Source organism: Equus asinus, chromosome 23 (genome assembly GCF_041296235.1).
Source record: "Equus asinus isolate D_3611 breed Donkey chromosome 23, EquAss-T2T_v2, whole genome shotgun sequence".
Lineage (NCBI taxonomy): Eukaryota > Metazoa > Chordata > Mammalia > Perissodactyla > Equidae > Equus > Equus asinus.
This window is the reverse complement of record NC_091812.1, coordinates 58,821,693-58,838,963: the sequence shown is the minus strand read 5'-3', so window position 1 is coordinate 58,838,963 and position 17,271 is coordinate 58,821,693. Positions and strand designations below refer to the sequence as shown.

The 17,271-nt window shown below is 35.7% G+C and overlaps 1 protein-coding gene across 4 annotated transcripts in view; it reads left to right on the top strand.

Moving 5' to 3' along the window:
* The window catches only part of LINGO2 (leucine rich repeat and Ig domain containing 2), a 1,114,992-nt gene that overhangs the window by 629,001 nt on the left and 468,720 nt on the right, over positions 1–17,271 (top strand). For all 4 annotated transcript variants that reach the window (XM_044756857.2, XM_070495517.1, XM_044756855.2 and 1 more), the window contains one exon: positions 7,567–7,652. The gene's annotated coding sequence lies outside the window, so the exon portion shown is untranslated. The remainder of the gene's footprint in view (positions 1–7,566; positions 7,653–17,271) is intronic.

The following is a 17,271-nucleotide window of genomic DNA, read 5'->3' as shown; positions in this document are numbered from 1 at the left end:
CAATACGTGACAGGTACAAGAAGGCCAGCTTCCATTGTATATAAACAGACTTATCCAATAACCCAATAATTATCCAACAGTTCAGCTCCCTTGACGCCAAGGGAGCTGCACTGTGGGCCCCTTGTCAACAAAAGCCAGTATCCTCATATTAGGTGGGAGAGAGCCTGGATGACTTGAATCACTTATGACCTGAAGATTGTGTGATTATTTGTCACTAAGCTAAACCCAAATGGAGGACAACCAAACCTTACTCAGTAATTCCCACTCACCTCACTCCGGTAAATGAAGAGCATTTTAGGAAAGATCATGCTAGAAGCCACTGCTGCCACTGGAACCCCTGATTAATTGCCCAGGCTGTAGATAGAATTTAGCCTGTTATCTAGAGATGATTCTTTCTTCTTCCCTAACCTATCAGAGTCCAAAGCTTTTCCTATAACAATGGAACAATACAGTTCTTTAGAAGTTTGTCTGCATTAATCTACATGAGGGAAATAGAATGTATTTAAAATAAATCCTTGCCCCCCTCATCTTTTTAGGTTAACAGTGGATATTCAGGGTGGCTTACATGAAACAAGTGTAATTTAATGAAATACAGCTTTGAAAGTGTCAGAAAATGAATCAAACTGTAAAATATACCAGAGGTTTTAAAATAAATAAAGTCAGTCATGTTTCAGTGTACTTGAAATAATGTTCACAGCAAGGCAACTTATATAATATGAATATTCTTTCACTTTTCAACTTGATTAGAATAGAAAGTACATATTTAACAGTTATTTTGAGGCCTGAATGTGACTCAAACTACCATTTCAGTTATAGTTTGTCTTTTTTCTTATTTCACTAAAGCAGCAGTCAAAGCTCAAATTTAGGTTTAATACAGATTTCATTGAGCACACAAGTTCCATGATGGAACTCATTTTATTAGACCCTACACTCAATACAAAACATCAATTGCAGAGGGTCACGCTGCATCTTTCTAGCTGTCACACCAATATCTTGCTGAGTGCCATCTGCAATGTCTCAGGTTCTTTATTTATCTTGGAACTCATTTAGTTTGATCTGAGAGCTATTTCCAAAATGCCTGCAGTACACAAAAAAGCACTTTATCAACAGTCCATTGCTTTGGAGATAGGAATATCACCAAATTTCTCTCTGGTGGTGGAGATCTGGACAAATGATGATACGATGTTTAAGGAGACACAATCTTAATTCTAAGAAAACTCGTTTTATATTAAATGAATATACCTGTCCTAAACTTGTATAGCTAAAATGAGATTTGGACACTTTGCAACTTTTAAGTTTTGAAATGTAAAGCCAGTATTTGAAGCTGGCTAATTCTTCTTACGTAGCGTATCAGGAGTGTAGGTGGCTACCACCAGATGATGGACTTATTTTGGAACAAAGTAGCATGGGCTAGGTAGGAAATCTTCCTAAACCTTCCTTTTCCTTCTTTATTTCACACCTACCCTACACAAAGTGGTGAGCCAGATAAAGTGGCTGTGAAGATAAACCAAAATATGGCCCTGGCCCAGAAAGAGCTTATAAACAAACAGGAGAAATAGTGGAACACGAATGACTTAAAAAATGGCAGTAAATAGATAATGCTGTAAGAAAAGTATAACGATAACTTATACAGAGCAGGGAGAAGGCATTTCCAATTGAAGTTAACAGAGGGATTTAGCATTTGATGTGGGCCTTGAAAGATGATAAATATATGGAAATAAAGAGACTAAGAAGAATACTCTTCTGAACAGAAATCAAGACAGAAGTCTGTGTTCAGAGAAGGAAAAATAAAGTATTCAAAAAGTGGCTAATCTTGCAATTTGGAGGACAAATAAGTTTTTTGGGGGGTATGGGCTCTGGAGGTAGAAAATTCAAATCTACTCTCTATTATTTATCAGCTTAACTAAAGGCTTAGGGTAGTTACAACATGTCTGGGTTTCAATAGTCTTAACTCAAAATAGGACTGCTACTAATAATTATTGCACAGATTGATTCTAAGAATGAAATTTCTCACAGCTGTGAGGATCTTTACAGTTTTCAATGTGCTTCTGCATTTGCTCATAGGGAAGTGAGTTTGAAAAGGTAGATTAAAGACAGTTGAAGTCTTTGAGCCCAAGCTAAGGAGTTAGAAATAAGACTCCATTCTCCTCCTTCTCCTCCCATAGTCTATGAGGAATGGGGAGGCTTTGAAATGTTTTGAAAGAGGATTGACAGCATTCCAGCTGTGACTTAGAGCATTTGCTCTGGTGAAATTGGTGTTGGACTTGGTGTAGGAAGAGGAAGCAAGACTGTTGTTGAGGCAGATGACTCAGTTAAGAATTGGTTGCAGTAACAGAGACAAGAGGAGGTTCGAATCACAGCTATTGAGAGGTAGCAACGTTTCCTCAGGAAAGTCCTTCTACCCTCTTTCAAATCGTAGATTATAAAAGAGCATCAAGGCCTGAAATAAGAGTTTGGATCCTAAAGAGTTAAAATAAAGTCAGAAAATTGATTAGAAAGCGTGGAGGCATTTTTGGAGTAGATGGAATTGGAGAGAGACTGAAATCTAAGAAACCAGGCGGGAGGTGGTCAGACATTCCAGAAAGGAAGGATCCAGGAGAATTAAATTCTTGAATTCTTCCTCCTGGCAATACTTTCCCTCTCAACACTGAACCATCTTCACCCCCCCGACACACACACACACACTTCTACAGACAATTTATTTGTCTCTTTGCTTCTATCTGATATTTATCTTAAACTATTGTCATTTTTACCCCCATACTTGGTTCTTGCACCAGGAATTTCCCAAACCTTTTCCCATCTGCTTTTGAAAAGAATAAATGTTTCTGAATAAGTGATTTGGAAACATAATCATAATTAAGTCGCTTATATTGTAGAGCCATTTAAGTGTTTCTTTTTTAAAGAAGTGCTTGAAGAGAGTATTTGAAGATGCAGGAAATGAAAATGATAGGTTAGCTCTCAGAAGTAATGAAGCAAATGAAAACCGGTCCATTCTGGTTAAACTTCTTTTAGAAAGGAGCCATATTAACCTATTGGGCAGAGACTATACTTCTCCTGTGTTGTTAAAAGTTCTTGATTTGGTATTGAATCTAAGTGAAACCATTATTAAATTACAATAATTATAATATCAACTCTGGAAATTTAAGTGAACGTCATGTGAAATGATGACAATGCATAATCTATCAAACTAGATAAGAGTAATGTATTACGGAGGTTGAAATTTTGTTTCATAAGTGCCCCTATTAAGTTTTTCCCCAAATGTAATGGAGTCATGATTCCAAAAAGTTCCCTTATATGCATATGTTTGTATGTGTGTGTGTGTGTGTGTGTGTGTGTGTATACATGGTTCCGATAGTTAAGACATGCTTCAGTAACGGTACTCATAATGGGAGAAATGGTGATTGTAGGTATGACCAACGGTGACTATTTCTTTACTGGAATTTGGAGAAATGCATATGGAGTGTTTTGCTATTTGGAAATTTGGCTGCAAATATCAGAAATAAGAATATTCTTGTTACACGGGTCCACCTTTCTTGAAAACTTATTTCTTTCAAGATCTATTTATTTCCCTTCTGCCCTTTCAACAGTGATAAAACCTGTGCCTTCAGAAAGATCTTCATCAAGAATAATTCCAAGTAACATTTAGCAATGAAATGATCTTTGTTAAATTTTGGAAACAAGGGCTAGAATCAGTATTCTATAGAATTTGTAAAGATTTTTCCTGTGCTTTTGCAAATAATTCTTATTGTGACATAAATATATATTTTTTAATAAACTACATCATATAGAGGCTGAGTGTTCTGTTTTTCTTGTAATACTACTGGCTGCCTAAAATATCTTCCGTTAAGGAAGATATTGACTTGATTCTTCAAAAATATTAATTTTCCCTTGATTAGAAAAATAAAGTCTAGACTACCTGAATTTGAATCTCAGTTTTGCCACTTTTAAAGCATATGAGCTTTTTTTTTTTTTTGAGAAAGATTAGCCCTGAGCTAACATCTGCACCAATCCCCCTCTTTTTTGCTGAGGAAGACTGGCCCTGAGCTAACATCCATGCCCATCTTCCTCTACTTTATATATAGGATGCCTGCCACAGCGTAGCTTGATAAGCGGTGCATATGTCAACACCCAGGACCTGAACCAGCGAATCCCAGGCCACGGCAGCAGACCATGTGAACTTAACCACTGCACCACTGGGCCAGCCCCTATACCATGTAATCTTGAACTAATTTCTTCACCTAAAAACTCAGCATGTTAATAGCTTATTTTTTTAAATGAGAATTAAAGGAATTAATACATGCAAAACATTAATACAGCACCTGGCCATTAGTAAGTACCTAAAAATTAGAACAATTATTATTAACATGAATTTTATAAATTTATGAATTAAATGAAATAATATCACGTATATATGTATATGAAATTATACAAGCATGCATACTTAGCATGATGTATTGTAAGACAATAAATGGTAGCTAAAATTTTTAGGGTAAAAGATACTGGAAATATATAAAGAAGTGCAGAAGAAAGCAAAAGTTCCCAAAATCTTATTAACCAGTGACAAAAAGCCAATATTTCCTGTGTTTTGTTATGTATTATTAAATTCAAGGGAGCCTGCACTAGGTGACATCAAGATACACACGTTTTCAAAGCGAGGAAAATCTTTATTCAGAATTATTGACAGAGTACAAAGTAAATAAGAGCAGAAGTATGTAAGATTTGCTAACTGCTTGTTTAGTATTGTTGATCTCACAGTGGTGACACTTTTTTGAAATAGGAAAATGTAAGTTTAAAACAACTTCATCAGTTATAGTAACATTTTTGCAAATGGAAAACATACACATGCACACTGCATGAATTATTCAAGTACCATTTTGAAATCATCTGGAACTGCTACCTATCATCTGAATTCTTGTCCCAAAGTGTAGTCAATGGATCAGTGCCATCAGCATAACCTAAGCTTGTGATAAATACAGAAATACAGACTCTTGAGCCTTGCCCTAGACTCGTTGAACCAAAAACCTGTTTGATTAATGTGCGTATAAATATCGGGTAACTCATAGACACTTTAAACTTGGAAACAATGTTTTACACCAAACCACACACACACACATACACACACACACAAAATACAGAAACAAAGCTGAGTGAGGTTGCAGGTATTGTAGCAGAATGATTCATCTAGGGAAAAAAATGCTGCTAATTAAATTAATAGAATCTTGCAGGTTATTGTTTTGTGTGAATAAAACCAAAGTATATGTCTTATAATAATAATGCTGGGGCCTTGTTGTGCAAGCTTACTTTAGTGCTGTTTGATAGTTACTGGTTTCCCTTTTGGCTTGTTATTGATCAGATATGTAGATAGGAGACAAGTGATTTAAAAGTCTCTAAATATTTGACCCTGGCCTATACATATTCACAAATATTCATGCACATTCCAGTCGGAAAGAGAGATAATAGACAATTAAACAGTAAATTAAAAATATGATTATAGGTTGTGATGAGAGGTGGGACGCTTTGGAGTATAAGGAAAAAACTTTGAGAAACTGACTTTTGAATGGAGACGTGAGGCATGAAAAGGATCCAATTGCAGAGCATTCTAGGCTTGATTTCCTGAAAAGCAAAGTCTTTAGATGCTGAACATCATGGCTTATTAGTAGAAGAATGTGTGGGAGCCCAATGAAAATGAGGGAGTGCTGTATAGGGTAATATTTGAGAGGTAGACTGTAGCCAGTTCATGTCAGAGCTTGTAGGCCACAAAAAGATGACTAGAGTTTACTCCAAGTGCAATAGAAAGCCATTGAAGAATTTTAAGCATGGTGATAAAGTGAAGATTTACGCTTCTTTAAAAAGTTTACCCTTGCCAGGGCCCAGCCCCGTGGCCAAGTGGTTAAGTTCACAGGCTCTGCTTCAACGGCCCAGGTTTCGCTGGTTCAAATCCTGGGCACAGACGTGGCACTGCTCATCAAGCCCTTCTGGGGTGGCATCCTACATGCCACAACTGGAAGGACCTACAACTGAAAATACACAATTATGTACTGGGGGGCTTTGGGAGGAAAAGGAAAAATAAAATCTTTAAAAAAAAAGATAGCAAAAACAGTTTACGCTTGCCAGAGTGTGAGCAATGGACTGTAGAAGGGGACACGAGTGGGATCCGTGAGTAGAAGGCTTTTGCTGTATCTAAGTGACAGACAAGGGAGGCTTCCCCTAGTGAAAGGAGAGAGCTGTATGGATTCCAGCTGTATTTAGGGTACCTAATCATCACAGAAAAGGAAGTTATTAAGGAAGATTGCCCCATTTCTGGCTTGAATACAAAGCAGAGGTGTCAGTTTCCTAGGAAGTAGGAGAAGACCTAAGTAGGTACGTGGGGAAAATCAAGAGTTCCAATCTGGATCAAGTTTGAAAGATGGTATAAATCTTGAAGATTAAGAGAATGGGCTCTGGGAAGTTTCACATTGATTCTATTGATTACAGTGGATCTTGAATAATTTACTTAAACGATGCTTCAGTTTTTTCATCTTTAAAAATAGGAAAGATACATATACCAACCTTACAAGGTGGTTGTAAATATGAAATTAGATAATTCCTATAAAATGATAAGAACAGATCCTGACACATTGTAAGCAGCAAAATAATAATTATCACTATGATTATTTCTCACAAAAGCAGCAGTGTCAAGCAGGAATTCTGGTATACAAGGGTGAGGTTTACTGGCAAGTGATTGCCGTTCTAATTATTTTAAGAAAGTATTTCACCTCATTACACTTGTTTTGAGTTAATGAAAACTATCCTAGAATAGCTTTTACTGTTTTTTGTCAACTTCTCTTTCTCTCTCCTTTATCTTTCCCTCTTTTAGTGGATTGAGAAGGGGAGTTAAGGTGGATTTGGGAAGTAGGGTAAGAAGGAAGAGTCATCAGGACAATGGAAAAGTCTTATTCTAATTTTAAAAGAACATTCCATTTCCCCTTTTCAACCTTACAATTACTCCAAAAGTAGATTCAAGCTTCTAATTGATTGTATTTAAATTTTCCTGCCTAAGTAGATCATCATCATTTTTGATAATAGATTTTCAGATTTGTCTAATAATTATTAAATACTGAAACCGCAAGGAATAATCTGTGACTCGCATGTTGATACATTGTCAAATGTTTAACCTTTGAAATGGCAGGTTTATTGACAGAGCAAAACTACTTTCTCCTTCAGGTCTGTTTTCTCCTTCTCTGCAAACAAAACACCATTTTGCCTTTTGGAGTTGAAGCTTGAAAATCTTCAGATATATTGTATTAAGACATGTTTCATTCATTCATCTATTTAATAAAAAAGACTAATTTAATGAGTGCCTGGGTTTTAGATACTTTTTCATGTCCTGAGAACTCCTAGATAAACATGACAATATACTTGATTTCAAGATGCAAAAACCCAAACACGAAGTGGGTTAATCTCAATTGTGTTTCTTTAAATGCTTTTACAGAACATGTTAAGTAAATCTGAATTATTATTGGTGTGGTCATTAATATATGAAAATCCTCCTATAATTTTTTAATATACTTTTGTTGTTGTTGGCAGCCTTGATATAGGCTTTTGAGAAGAGGCTCAGAGCAGAACACTGACGGTGACCACCACCAGCATGAGGACTCCAAAAAGTCAAATTGGTAAGTGGAAAAAGGTGACTCATGGGTAGGTTTTCTATGTGTCATTAAATCTGTTGACATTGTTTTTTATGCCAAAACATAGTTTACAAACAAAAATGAGAGTGCAGCTCTGTCTGATGCCACAGTTTCTATTCTGGTATTTATTCATAAGGCAACAAACATTTATTGGGTATCTAATAAATGCCAGGCTTCTTTTAGCTGAGATATCATGCTATTTCCAAAATGGCTATTACTTAGAATAAAAAACTGTATATTTATGCAAAGCCTTATAGTTTACAAACAATAAATGAATAAGTAATTTTGTTTAGTATTCACAAAATCTCTATAGAAAACAAGATAGGGATCATTAGTTATATGTTTACAGATGGAGCAATTGAGGCCCTGAGAGGTTAACTGGCTCACTGGATGTCTTATAGCTCAGTGTCTGTCAGACTCTGTGGTTAAGGAGCAGTTTATTTATTTAATTTTTTGCTGAGAAAGATTGGCCCTGAGCTACATCTGTGCCGATCTTCCTCTATTTTATGCATGATTGCCACCACAGCATGGCTGATGAGTGGTATAAGTCCATGCCCAGGATCCAAACCTGCAAACTCAGGCTGCCGAAGCAGAGCATGATGAATTTAACCATTAGGCCGCAGGACCGGCCCAGGATCAGTTTATTTTTAAACTGTTTTAATCCATTACAGACTGAATGTTTTTGTAGAATTACTAAAAGATCATTGTCAGAGAAATGAAATGACTAAAAGGAAAACACAAAATACACAAGTCCACATTTTTATTATTCTCTGTCATTATTCTAAAGATACAGAGTTACTCTGCCAAATGGCTATAAAAGTTCCTAATGCTTTCTCTCAATCTCTGTACTCCACATGGTGCAGACCAGTTAGCATCTGCAGACTGACGCTAGCCTGTAGACCAGACGGTAAGCCATATAGCACCAATAGAGCTAATATGAGGCAAATCTAGCACTCGATCCTAGACCTTCTGTCTCCTAGCCCAGGTCTTTTCATATTGCCCCATACTGCCTCAACATACAGCAGGAAACCTGCTTTATGGTCTAGGGACAAAAATATCAGACTCCAAATTGTTCAAATGAAACAGGCACAAGAAAACTGACAATGATAAAACATCTTAAAAGAATGATATGAAACAATTGATGGAAAGACTGAAAAAACAGTTGGAAGTTTATAGGAATGATTTCTTTTAAGTTTATTCATGTATATGATAGATTGTTGAAAGAATTTCTCAAGATATGTTTTTTTTTCTCTTTTATTTTCATTTTGTATATTCCTCAAAAAGAGAAGTTATGTTGTATTTAGAAGGCTGGGCCTTGTCAGTTCCCAAGTGATATATAGACCTTTTATAATTCTAAGACGTAAAAGTGGATCTTGGCCAGCTGCGAAATGAAAATGAACTTATCTCCCCACTGTATTGAAAGCGCCTGAAAATAAATGTTACTTGTTCATTTCGAAGACTACCATGGAAAACTGCAACACTTTCGGTGCAAAGTAAAATGCACACTGAGTCAGCCATCAAAATTGATTTTCTAAGATGGCTTTGTGGCATTCTCAGTTCTACTGAAAGGGATCCAAATATTTACATATACTATTTTATTAATAACTATTTTGCCATCTGTGTCAAAGTAATATTGCACAGATGTTCAGGAATAACTTGTGGTTGTGAGTAAATATTAGAGGAAGATTGAATTTTTCTCCAAATGATGCTGATGGAATGGTTTTTTGTCACAGTTTAAGATGTCAGAAATTGTTGTTGTTGCTGTTGATTTAAAGTTCTACCAGCTTAACAGCACTTGATGCAGCTTAAAATGGCTATAAGAGCATAGAGAAAGATGAAAATTTATTACAACATTCAAAACTGAGACTTTGAACCAATCTATTATTAGCTTCTTGGAAGACTCCGCATTGCTAAATTGAAATTCACAGTCTGAAGTAGAGCAAAACCACGGCCTTAAATAATAGAGAGAGACACTGTGCTCCTCACTGACTTTCTGCCCCCTGACTCAGAGATCCAAGATTTGTATGACTCAGAAAGTTAAGCAGTCATACCTGGGCACCTCTCTTCAATCAATACCTTTATGTTTATATTAGTTTGAGGATTCTCTCTCCTGCTCCCTCTGAAAGGGCAGAAAGGGAGGAAGGACTTAGAGAAATGCATCTCATCCAAGGAGAGAGAGATACAGACCCACAGGCACTGTAGGTGTGGCGATGATGGAAGTAGAGACAGTATCACTGTGTGTGTGTTTGTGTGTGTATAGTACTCCATCAGATCAGAATCAGAGGAGCACAGAGTAGGGAGAAAACATGATTCACTGACGTCCTAGTGGAGTTGTTTCAGATAAATGCCTGATATTCATTGGAATTTGGTCCCAAGGTTGTTCACAATCTACTCTTCAACTGTGAAGCTTAGATGCTGTTGTCCACAGCCACAAAGGGCAAGGAATGACAGGTACCGCTAAGGCTACTTAGTTGTTTAAGCAATCAGAGTTTATTGATAAAGGGGAACAGAACAAGGAGTGGGGAAGCAAACAACAAATTGGTACTTACAACATCCACATTGCAATCAGCCGGGGAAGTCCCAAAAGTTTTACGGCGGGCGGGAGTGCCAATTGTCTGGGTCTGAGGCAAAGTGTCCTCTCCTCAGGGAGACTCCCAATTGTTCTATGCTTGTGACTCCTTTTTATTCTAAGATTATCTGGGTTCTGACGCAGGGTTTTAGGCAGTTGGATACTTTGAGTTATTTCTTCTTTTTTCCATGGATGGAATGTTTCTTTTTGTTCCCACGGATGGGATGTTTCTATAATCCAGTCAGGTGCCCATCAGGGTGGCCAGCCCAGACAAGGAACATGATGCAGGACATTTCCTTACTAACTTGTGCCTTGGGGTCAGGGCCGGAGTGGCCATCTCTGGCTCCAAGCCCAGACACATTCTTTCACATAGGCCCCAGATCCCAGTGTCCCTGGAAGGCGGGAAGGTCAATGAACTCTGCACAGATGCTTTCTGCTGAAAACCAAGTTATCAGTAGGACCAAGGGTTAAGAGTCAATCTTATGATTTGTCTCTTGAAAATCACTACCCTTCATCAGATTTTATCATGTTCACAGATTAGTAAACAAACAATAGCAACACCACCATCAAAGCCACACAAAATCTGGATAAGGATTACTTTGACATGGAAAATGAAAACCTCAGAGGTAAAGCATATATAGAAGAATGAGTTGATAGGGAAACCAAAAAAATATTTTAGAAATTGTTTGTCATCCTTACATATGCATTGATTGACTTAGAAATAAAAGCTGTAGAGAATGAAAAAGTTGAAATGCAAAGGATTGAAAGGAAACAGAAATTTTTTAAAGATTGGCACCTGAACTAACATCTGTTGCCAATCTTATTTTTTTTTTCCTTCTTTTTCTCCCCGAAGCCCCCCAGTACGTAGTTGTATATTGTAGTTGTGGTCCTTCTGGTTGTGAAAGGAAACAGAAAATATAACAGAAGAATTAAATCTGCCTTTGGAGGCAACAAATAATATAATTAGATTTGTGGAAATCAAACTGAAGAAGAACTCCTAGAATGAAGAGGACAAGCACAAACAATGTAAATGATGTGAGAAAAAAATGACCGATATGGACAACAAAAATCAAACATGTAGTTAATTGTTCATAAAAAAAGAGAAAAGAATAAATAAAAAAAGATGCTCTAATCAGAGTCACAAGGGAAAAATATCTTGCTCAAGAAAGAAATAGAAAGGATTTTCACCACTCTAGAATTTATTCACTAAGATCTGAGATTTTTTTTTACATTGCATGAGAATTTCTTATTATTTAAAAATTAGGAAAATCTAGTGATAAACCAAGACAAAAGATTATTTTGGATCTGATAGATATTTTGGGTTTCTTTTTAATGCTCCATGCTTCTAGGCTATAGAAGCTTGGTCTGTTGGGATTTTCTTGTGATCCTTAAACAATTTTGATAACTTTTGTTAACCTAGAAAATATTGATACTGAGTAACTGTCCATGTGTGAACATACATATAGAAAAAAACACTTGAAGTCAAAGCACCAGTGGAATAATTGTGACTTTTATTTTTCTATTTTAATCTCTTCTATTTTTTCTGACATAAAATAATCATTTATTATTGGTTAATTAAAGATTTCTATTGAAACATACTTCAGAACAGTGCACAAACCACAAGTGAACAGCTCAATAAATTATCACAAAGTCCACCAACCTGTGTAATAACTATTCAGATTAGGAAATTGAATATAACTAACATAATTGAAGATGCTCTTTTTTCTTTCTAAGTCATAAATCCCTATCCTCCATAAGATGACCACTTTCCTGAATTCAAATACTAAGGATTGTTTCATCTTTGTGTTTTATGTAAATGGAATAGTAGAGTTTCTACTTGTTTTGTTGTGTGGGCTCTTGTTCTCAATATTATATATGTGAGATTTCTATATGTAGCAGTAATGTAATTTTTGGTGCTGTATACTATTCCATCGTGGCCATATGGCTCTTACATTCTTATACATTTCTTTTGGGACATGCATGTGCACAGTTCTGTGGGATACGCAATTACTTATATGTGGTTAATGTGTTTATTTTTAATAGATAATGATACTTTCCCAAAATGGTTGTGCTAATTTACATTCCCATCTGCAGAGTATGAGTTTTAGTTGTTTCACATTTTTACCAACACTTGGCAATTATTAGGGATTTTTATTTAACAGCCTGGTAGCTGTGTTGTGATATTCTGTTGTAGTTTTAACTAATATTTCCATGATGACTGATAAAGGTGGTATTGCTACCCCACATCAACAATTCCCTAGATAGCCCCAAATTAAAAGATAAGTGGAAATTTAGAGGAGGTATTAAGAGAGGAAGTGGCTTTATTTACCTCCATTGAATGAATGTTTAGTCTAAAGGGATCTAAAATTCCCCTTTACATAGGAAAATGAAAAATTATATAAGAAGAATTAAATGTGTGCAATTAATGTGTGCATTAAATGTGTGCAAGTCTGGCTATCTCATTCAACTTAAGATTCAACTTATCAATTTTGCTCAACTTTTGCTTTCCCATTAGCTGTTTAATGCATTGCAATCTATCCATTTTGTCTTGTTTCATTGGGTACAAACCAATCTTATGACAGTAGAATTACAACTGAATGGTGATGATGAGAGTTTGTTGCAGGAGATTGATTGCACACTCCATCTCTGTGTTGGGAAAACTAATTATTTGTCCAGCCATTTGAAACTAGGGATGGCACGCGGGCAATAGGCATGAAGATGATCCAGGAGGACAGCATGATTCTGACAGAGGGTGTAGGGCTCCCACCCATGCAGCAAGTGTGACAGCTCCATCACTTTCCCAGGCATTTTCTCTAGTGGGCTGTGTAACGGTCCATTTGCTTCCAGTACTATCAGTTTCCAGTGTGAGAGCTTGGCTGATATGTCATTGAGACAATTTGGATGTATATAATTTGATATTATGTTGTCAAATGGCATGCTTTTCTTTAAATGAAACCATATTATCAAAAATTAGCTAGATCAGATTTGTGGTTACCAGAGGAGAGAAGTAGGGACATAGAATGAAGGTGGTCAAAAGGTAGAAACTTCCAGTTATAAGATAAATCAGTATTGGGGATGTAATATACAAAATAATGATACAGCAGTTACCACTGCTGTATGCTATATTTGAAAGTTGTTAAGAGAATTGATCCTGAGAGTTCTCATCACAATGGAAAAATATATATATAAATATATATTTTGTAGCTGTATGAGATGACGGATGCTAACTAAACTCATTCTAGTGATCATTTCACAATACATTAAGTCAAGCCATTATGTTTACACATTAAACTTATATAGTGCTACATGTCAATTATATCTCAATAAAACTGCATAAAAAATAAATTAACTAGATCCAAATACATTTTTATCGTAATAAAATATATATGATATAAAATTTGCCATTTTTACCATTTTTAAATGTACCATTCTGTGGTAGGAAATACATTTACATTGTTGCGCATCTGTCGTCACTATCCATCTTCATAACTTTTCCATACACCAACTTCAATCACATGCAAACACTCTGCTTCTTTATATCTTCACTCCCCCTTTATATCTATTGTGTACTCATTAACATAGACATAACTATTTTTTATGAGTTTGTCTTTTAAATCCTATAGAAAACGTGAAATTACAAACCAAAATTACAATAATACTATTATTTATATTTGTCCATATATTTACTTTTACCAGAGAATTTTGTGTTTTCATATGACTTCAGTTACTGTCTAGCATCTTTTCATTTGAATGTAAAGAACTCCCTTTTAACATTTCTTGTAGGGAAAATCTAGCAATAATGAACTCTCACAGCTTTTGTCTGTTTGGGAATATCTTAATTATTTTCTCATTTTTAAGAATAGTTTTGCCAAATATAGAATTTAGGTTGACATCTTTTGTTTTTTCTTTAAGCACTTTAAGTACATCATCCTGCTGCTTTCTGGCCTGCAGGGTTACTGCTGAGAAATATACTAATGATCTCATGGAATTCCTTGTATGTGATGAGTTGTTTTTTTCTTGCTGCTTTCAAGATTTTCTCTTTGTTTTCAGCATTTAACAATTTGATTATAATGTTTCTTAGTGTGGGTCTCTTTAGGTTAGCCATTTTGCAGTTCATTGTGCCTCTTGGATTTGTAGATCCATGTATTTCCTCAAATTTTGGAAGCTTTCAGCCATTATTTTTTCATATAATCTCTTTGCCCCCTTCTCTGACTCTGCCCCTTTTGAGACTTACATAATGCATATATTGGTCTTAACACACTTATGAGTGTCCTGTAAGTCCTTTAGGCTTGGTACACTTTTCATCATTCTTTTTTCTTTTTTGCTTCTCAGACTCAATAATTTCAAATAACCTATCTTCCAGTTCACTGATTCTTTTTTCTGCCTGTTTGAAGCTGCTGGTGAACCCTACTAGTGAATATTTCAATTCAGTTGTATTTTTCAGCTCCAGAATTTCTATTTGATTCTTTTTTATAATTTCTGTCTCTTTTTTTATATTCTCATTCTCTTCATATATCATTTTTCTGATTTCCTTGAGTTCTTTCTCCATATTTTCCTTTAACGCCTATAACATATTTAAGACAGTTGTTTTAAAATCTTGTCCAGTAAGTCTGATGCATGTGTTTCCTCAAGGACAGTTTCTGAAGATTTACTTTGTTCCTTTTAATGAGCCATATTTCTATTTCCTTAAACGCCTTGTGATCTTTTGTTGAAAACTGGGCATTTAAGAAAGCAGCCAATTCTCTCAATCTTTACAAACTGGCTGCATGCAGGAGAAGACCATCACTAATAAGCCCAGTATAAAGGCTTAGGCCTGCTCAGGCATTTTCTGGTTATGTGTCCTGTCTGGGCATTTGTGTATACTTTCTCCTCCTCACTACCTCATCCACAATGTAGATCTTTGATTTGTTTCCAGAGCACCCCCAGAGCTATCTTAGTCAATCTATGGTTATTTACTTAATATTTCTGTCAGGTAATGAGACCCTGGAGCTTCCGAGTCTACCATCTTACTGATGTCTCTCACAGCTTCTCTTAAATTCTGAATTTCCCAAGGAGTCTTACTTCAGCTTCTCAGTGCCTTAGCTGTTCTGTTTTATTCTTCTGCCTGTTGTCTCTTACCCCTACGTTTCTGTGGATCTGCAGTGCCCCTGCAGCTTTCACATGCCTGCCACCACTTTACGTGGCTTCCAGCCTGAGATCTAAACTATGCTGTTCTTCCCCCATCTGAGTTCCAAGTCACAGAAAACAGAAACCAGTTCCTTGTCAGTGCACAGACAGATTAGAACATTGGAAATATGTTCTGCCCTCCTCTTTATGGCCCGAGGGAGGGAACTAGGAATGGACCAGTTCCTCCTGACTGTGCAGCACTGCACAGGGGAGGGAATGGGGTAAGAGAGAGTAGAAACACCAAAAAATTTCCTACTATTTTTAATGTGCCTTTTCCTGATTGGGCAATTGCTTGGTTGCTGTAGATCATTGACTAATTTCCAGATCCCCTATAAAGTTATTTTAATCCACATGCCGTTGTTGTTGTTGTTTCACTGCAGGGCAATAAGGGCTTGAAGCTTCCTAGTCTGCCATCTTCCTCATGATATTTTTTCATGTTTTGATCGAAATGCTTTTTGAATGTAATACAATATTGCCATTTCAAAGGAAAAGACTAATTTGCTACATGACTTTTCTTTGTATTATGTGATGCCAGTAAGGATTCTGTTGAATTAGACTTTTTAAAAAAAGTTCCAGTAGATCGGCCAGTTTCTACTCATTAAAAATAATCATGTATAAATAATAATATAAAGCAACACTATTATTTACTTAAATTTCTTTCTAGTTTTCGTCTGTTTTTGTTCAAACATGAAACAGTGTCATAACCTTACTTTTGGAGGAAAGAGTGCACATTATGGTGTTGAAAGAATTATGGTTTGTTTTGGATATGATTTCAGCATTGACATAGTAGAATTCCAATGGCTGAAAAATATGTCATAAACCTGTCATCGTAGGGAGGGCAGAATCAGTAAGGTCTTCATGTAGACATTATTCCTACTACATTTTTTGCTACTGTCATATATGATTGAAAGGGGAAAGAGCAGAGATTGAGTCAACCAAGTTGGAGTTATTTTTGTTGATAGGTCAAATACACCTATTTTGTCTCTTAGCACCAGAGTTAGTTTGTAATTAATTCTCCATAAGCAATAATGTTAGTAATTTTTAATCAATATATAGTGCCATTCCCATAGTTAAGCAATATGCGTGTGAAAAAGAGTTGGGTAATTTTATTTATGCCTTCTGATAGATTTAATGAAAGGAAAAGACTTGAATGTAAGTAGCAATTCTAGTGAAATCAGTGCTGTACTGAAAATCTTAAGGTAGTGAGCTATTAAACTTGGATAGCCGTGTCCTTGACCTTAAAATAAAAAGCTGATGATGGCCTTAACTAAGAATTTCTAAAAGCGTTTATTTAACAAAAGAGTAAGAAGAATTGAGAGCAAATATGGAGATTATGATCCATTCATTTAAGCATGTTTGTTTTCCCCAAGATTATACCCTAGATGTCATTTAGAGATTTCTCTCGCAACCATGGCTTTCAAAACAAGAACACGTGTAATTAATTTTACATAGACTACATAGACTTGTAATTAGATTTACATAGTTTCACTGTATCTTTAACATGCTTTAGAAACAAAAATCACTGGACATAATAGCCATTTAAAACAAATGAAAGTATCTGTTAGTGGGAGTTATTAAAAAGAGAAAATTTGAATGTCCATTCACCCAAACTACTATAACATAAAACTTAGATTTATTTTATATTAATGCATGTTTATTCTTCAAGAAAACTGAACATGGAAAAGCCCTTCTGATTTTATTATTATTATTCTCATGGTAGAAAAAAGAAAGGGAAGTTGTTATATTGTAACATTGGAATAGAATTTATGCCAGTCACTCTAAAGCTTAGATTCTATAATACATAGAAATTATTTTGCTTATTTAATTACAAGGAAAAAAACTCTCAACACTGTGTTGTGAAATCAGGGT